The sequence below is a fragment of the Pinus tabuliformis genome, chromosome 2_2, assembly GCF_031772625.1.
Source record: "Pinus tabuliformis cultivar Carrire ecotype Pingquan chromosome 2_2, CPIR1, whole genome shotgun sequence".
Classification (NCBI taxonomy): domain Eukaryota; kingdom Viridiplantae; phylum Streptophyta; class Pinopsida; order Pinales; family Pinaceae; genus Pinus; species Pinus tabuliformis.
In genome coordinates, this window is record NC_142300.1 from 142,563,121 (window position 1) to 142,569,771 (window position 6,651).

The window sequence follows — 6,651 nt, forward strand, 5'->3', positions numbered from 1 at the left end:
TTATACAATTTAGGTTATCCATAGTTTGAGGAGTTTTATCTCTTTTTTCCCACATCCTCAGATTGATGGCACGAGAGACACCTTTTCCTTCTCGCATGATGCATAATAGGTGCTAGAGAATAATAGGAGGGATATAGGAGAAAGGTGCTAGGGAACAATTTTCTCAAAGGAGGACAAGAGCGACCTTATAGTAGACAACATGGTCCAGGCAGAGAGGAAACAACCATAATTCACTAAAGGAGATCGAGCACGCTTAAAGAAATCCTAATATTGTGACATTTGGGCCCAAGTAGGAGTGAGACAAACTAATGCCATTGACGAAGGGGTAAAGATAACAAAGACACCAAAGTATAAATCTAACTCCAGAAATGGAAGAGGCTTTGTTGAATTCAAAGACACAAAATATGAGCCAAAAGAAGGGAGTACTAGATAGATGGATAAAGAAAACCAAATTTGAGGAGCTCCAACATAAAAATATAAACTTAGAGATGAAAATACAATCAACAAATACTAATTGAAATGGGCACACCCGAACGAACCTGAAACCTAGACGAGTCTAGAGGGAATCACTACTGCCAAAGTCCACTCAAAAAATGATGAAGCAACAAACCAAAAAGTTATATTCGCCACCACAAAGATATGCCTAGAGATGTTGATCGTTCTCAATCGAAACTACTTAGAGTACCTTTGAAGGCCAAAAAACAAAAAGTGGCAGGGAATTAACATGTTGAGAGTAGGAGATCGATATGATACTGTAAATTTAACATGCCTGGAGTTAATCCCACATGTGATTATAATCCATATTCCATTAACCTTAAAAAATTTATTGTAGCAATTGGAACAATCAATAGCAGGATTTCCAGATCTGAGAAGAGATCAAAACATCGACATTTCCTTGTACTTAGAGAATGTGAAGAGATTGAGATTAAATGAGTTGCATGAAGTGTTGCATCAATGGGAGCCACAAACCCTGTCACATGGTCCCCCAATTTTTACCCATTTTCCTAAAGTTTGGATAAGACTGAGGGGAAAATGATTTGGCCTTATAACATTAGACATTAAAGCATGTACTTGAAGGAGGGGTTCATGGGATACTTTTCCATCAATTAATACCATTTACTTATGTTTGTCCTGCTTTAAGGAGACAAGCTAGGTATATTCTAAAATACATTGTTAATAAACTTCAAAGGGGTAGCTGTTTATCCCAAAAAAAATAAAACAAGAAATTTATATTAATTAAAATCACCTTGATTTTGTTGATCATGAGTTTACCATTGGTGATTATAGATCCATAGTATTAACTAACCCATAATATTTGATGTGATAAAACTTATTTAAAAAATTTCTATTATTTTTCTCTCTCCATAATTTATAAAACTTAATTGAATTGACTAGTATGCATACACCCTTTTTACATATAAGTTTGAAATTGGTTCATTTACATCTATACCCATACCCATCCCTATACACCTTAACTACTTTGACTTGATTTCATGCAAAATTCCAAATAGTATATAAGGGAGGTGGGACAACCTATCCCTTCATTGTCACATTTAATTAAAAAAATAAACATATGTAAAACACAATACCCAATATTTTCACTCAAAATTACTCATTTAGATTAAAGCCCAAGAGTACTCGTACTTCTCACTCTCTATTTTTCAATTGCTCTACATGTGGCTCTGAAATGTCGACAGTAAATTTCACATCTGTGGATATTCCTTTATCAATAAGAAACTCCAACTACAAAAACTTGAAAAATATAGTAATAATTGGTAAATGAAAAGCCTCTTTATATCATTTTCAATGGGTACAAAATATTGTATCTTGGTTTTCACATATCCTGAGGAAAGGGTTGGCCTCCAATCACTTCCAATTATTGTAAGCGAATTGTTAAGACCTGTAATTAGCTTTAAAACATTTGAAAATACAATTAGTACAAAAATACAAGGCAAATCAATGGGGGTTGTACAACCTTATGGCTTAGGGCTTCCCAAAATTGCAAATTTTGTGGTGGTTTTACCAATGATATAACCAATAAATACAATGTAAATCACAGTTGAGTGAATATATTCGCTATCTAAATATTTTTTGGATTTCTTATAAGAAACAAATTGATTTTTTGAAATATATAATTCTTGTAGGGTTTTTGTATTTAAGACTAACTACAAATTTACAAAAAAGATAAGAGATTTTGATATATAATTTTGTAAATAAAATGATTGCAAATTGTTGGAATAAGGATATGATCTTTCTTCCACGGGAGTTAAAGACATGGAATTATGTCCTCTGTTGATTTGGTATCTCAATGCTTGAGGTTTTGGAATATTAGGTGGAACACCAAGGATACAACCCTAGAATCCAAAATAAGAAGTAATAGAACCAAAATTCTACTACGAGGGCCTTCCAAGAAGATACTCCTCCAACCAAGCAATCAACAATTATTGAAGATAAGGTTATCTACCTCAAGAGGTGAAAGTGAATCATGTTCCAAAAGAGAATGAATTAAGAGAATGTGTGAGATGAACCCTAGACCTCCTCTTCCAAGATTTCTTGGATCAATTACATTGGCCTTTTAGTAACTTTTTGTTTCTCCAAAAATTTCCTTTGAAAAATATTTGATCAACCAAGAAAAGAAGGAAATTCACATGTAAAGCCTTTTGCTTCATGAAAAAATCCACATTTTGATAGATCTCAACAAGTTCACAATGATTTTCCAAGGAGGAGAAGGCCTATATTTATAGACAAGGCTCTTCAAAAATTCCTCCTTGGTCTTCCACAAAATAAGTAACTTGTCACCCACAAAATGCTTGCAGGATAAGTTAAAAAATTGAAATTTTCAAATTTACATTGCGTAAACCCCAAAGGAGGAAAAATTCTACATGGATGAGGCCAAGAGGGGTCATTTCAAATATAAATGGCCAAACGTTCCACTTGTCATTACATGGTGTAGAAATTTTGTTGCAAGTCAAACCAGGTTTCAAGTTTTCTAAAATCACATCAAGTTTAATGCACAACCCACATGTTTTATGTTGTTTTCATAAACATGGATATTTTTCAAACAAGAAATGCATGAGCCTACTCTACTCTTTCATTTTTGTTGAGAATAACATTAGCAATCACATAATTTTTGAAGAAAGATATTTTGGTCTAATGACCTTGGAAAATCCTCGAAGGAAAAAATGCGTTACACCCCTCGAAAAATAACATTGGTCTACATTTCTAACATGCTACAATAAATCTGATTTGATTCCCTTGATTTTCATTCCCAACTCACTCAGAAATTCATGCTGATTGTGTCAAAATTCATGCAACATTGTTCCTTGATTTCCATGTCTGTTAGACTACATAAAATGTATCTCGGAACCTCAAATTTCATGCCATTTCTTACAATAATAAATGCTTATCAGTCTCCTCGATTTTTTATCCCATAAGACAACAATAAATGCGACCCAAACTGCCTCAAATCCTTTTCTATGTCTACAAAAATAAATGCACTAAATTTTCTACTCGAAATTCATGCAAGCCTACTCTGCATATGCCTTGGAATTCATTCCTATAGCCTTATTATTGTACCTATTGTACTCTCCTTCCTTTGTTGTATTTGTCCTCTCAACCTCCTCCTCTTCAAATCTCATGAACAAAGTATGCAAATGGTGCCTTCCCCCTTTACTTTTCCTTCTTGTTCACTCATAATGAAGAGATACCTTCCCCTAATATCCAACAAACCAACCTCCTTTCAATTTCTTCAACTACTATCCACCTCTGCATACCCTCAATACAATGTTTTCACCTTCCAAAACCACTTCGATTCCCTCATGTAGCATTATAGGTCTCTTGTAGCAATCGCCTGTAGAAAACCTGTAACAGCATTTTCCTTCTTCAGTTTTGATCCCCATGCAATTTTGACTTAACATAAATGCATAATGACCCCCAACTGTGATATTATGATCAGGGAAAGCTCCTAGGCCACTCCAAACCTTCCTTTTCTTCACTGCAAAAACATAGTAGAGTTTGTTTCTTTATAATACAAATAGGTTATTGATTTATGAGCAAGTATGAACTAGGTAGATGGTACATGAAATTCTGATTGGTAGCTTGATGAATTATGCAAGATAAGTTAGTTTCCATTCTGCATGTAGATGAGGTAATTTGATGAATTCTGCAAGATAACATAGCTTTATTTCTGCAAGTAGGTTAGCCTTTGTCCTTTCATGAATTGATTAGTTAAGTTTTTACAAGTTGAGTCAATGGAATTTCTATTTTCATAGCTAGAAGAAATTTCGAGTTGTCCTTTTATCAAGTTTTCATTCTAATTCAGTAGGAGGAAGGGTCTCTGAGAACTTTTTGATATAATGTCATAAATTAGGGCGGCATGAGTGGAATCCTTTCTGCTATGCATATAATGTTGTCACCTTAAAGTTTATATGAACCTCAGTTAGGAGCCCTTGGGAGTTGCAACATTCTTGGTGCAATAACAGGGATTCACCAGTCACAAGGTCAAGATACAAATACAATATTGCAACATGGAATTTGGGTTCTGCATAGTACGTTCAAGAGGTCTAGATTGTTTGATCAAATATCACACTAAGAAGGTGCAGGGGGGGGGGGGGGGGGGAAGCGGTGAATCAATGTGAGAACAATTTTACCATTTCATAAAATTTCTTCAACAAACAATCATATTTCAATGAAGCATAACCATATGCAACATATCAACAGATATAACTATAACCCCCCATCCCATGTCTATCCATTTTCACTGGCCTGCTGAGGCAATCATGAGAGGAGGAGCTACTATGACATGACTTGAAATCCTAAGTCCCATTAAGGAGTGGGGACAAACATGAAAAAAAACTAACAACTCAACACATACAGGGGCTATAGGTCACTCAGAGGCTGAGTAACCACCCCAGGTGCCCAAAATATGAGTTGGACACCCTTTTTTATGATATGAGCCCTCAACTAATCCCATAGAAAGGCATTCATACAGTTAGGAGCCTCCAACCACATGCATAAGCCTGCATCTCAACGATTGCAACCCAAAAATTTCATTTCAGAGAATGCGGTCCTGAATTCTGAGCCTAATTTCTAGGTCAGCCTCCAGACCACTACCCAGAACTCAGTGACACTTTCCAAAATCATTTCTTTCATGATGAAAAATACATTCAACCAAACATAAACCAAAAACTTGACCTAACCAAGCCTAACCATGATAGTCATTTCGTCAAACATATGGCAAACATGTAATGTACAGGTCATGAATGCATATTTAAACATAGGGGTTTGATACTTATCTGATAATCATCAAGAAGGTCTAGTGCCCTCTCATAATAGATGAAATAACATCTATTAGTTCATACATTCATTACCCATTCATCAACAATCAAAACACATCAAGATCCATAGCCAATATACATCATACAACCATTATATAACCAACAAATGAATATCATGTACATCATGATAAAACAACCATCAAAGCCACATATTAACAAGTACAACTACTTATGAAAATACAAGAGGAAAGAGCTCTTATTAACATATGAGAAATCAAACCAAGTCATGGACTTCCACATACCACCCAACCATAGATTGGGATGAACCAAATCTCTCTTTTAGCCAATCACCTCGATGCCATATCCCAAGTGTATATGTGGGATCTCATGGAATAAACCAAACAAAACCAAACAAAACCAAACAAGGGCTTCCAGAGGCCAACCACCTCAACCCTCAACTTGATTCCACCTCACGGTCGGACATCACTAACACCAACCAGATCAGTCTCTACCCAATTTGTCCAAGGCTCTAGAGCATTTGTCCCAACCACAGCTCCAGGAACTAATAACTCAACCCACAACCTTCCATGGCTCCAAAACGTTTGTCCAACCAAGGCTCCAAGGCTAGTAACTCAACCCAATTTGTCTAGAACAAGTGGAAAAACCCACAACACCATGGCTATCTAGGAAATGGCAAAGCTAGGAAAATCCATTGTCAATCTAGGCAATCCTCTATGCCAAAGATAGATCATAACCAAATAACCACATGCATATACCATGCATGCCGATACTAGCAAGGAAATCATACATGCAACTCAATACGTTCAAAGCAATCATGTTGTAGTTGTTGATCCCATTGTCCTCTTGCGATTTCCTTCTTTCATTTTGCCTTCTTTCACCAAATTGAATGAAAACTAGAGTGCTCCAAGCATGCTCCAACAATGCTCTAAGATTTCTTTAAGTGTGCAAGGGTACAAGAGAGAGAGAATAAAGAGAGAGCTCCAAAACTAAACTGATAAAATCTTGTACTGTGAAAAACTATGAACTGATCCTCATAAGCCTTTTTATCATTAAGGCCTATGTTTTCTTCATTTTCCTCTAATTTCCCTTCATTTTTCCTCACATGCAATTTTGTGACCTTTCACCTTCGTTTTCTCCTATTTTCCATTTTTTTCATAAAAAATGTCAATAAATTCCACTTTTACTTTGCCAATGCCTTTGCTAATTTCCATAGCCATTTATTAATCACCAGTGATCCCCATCACTATGTTTTTGTGCCCAATATTCAGCTTGGAATACGTGTCCCATGACCTTGGTCATTATTTTTATTTATTTACATAGTAAATCAACCAAGGGTTGTTAGAATAACAATGCA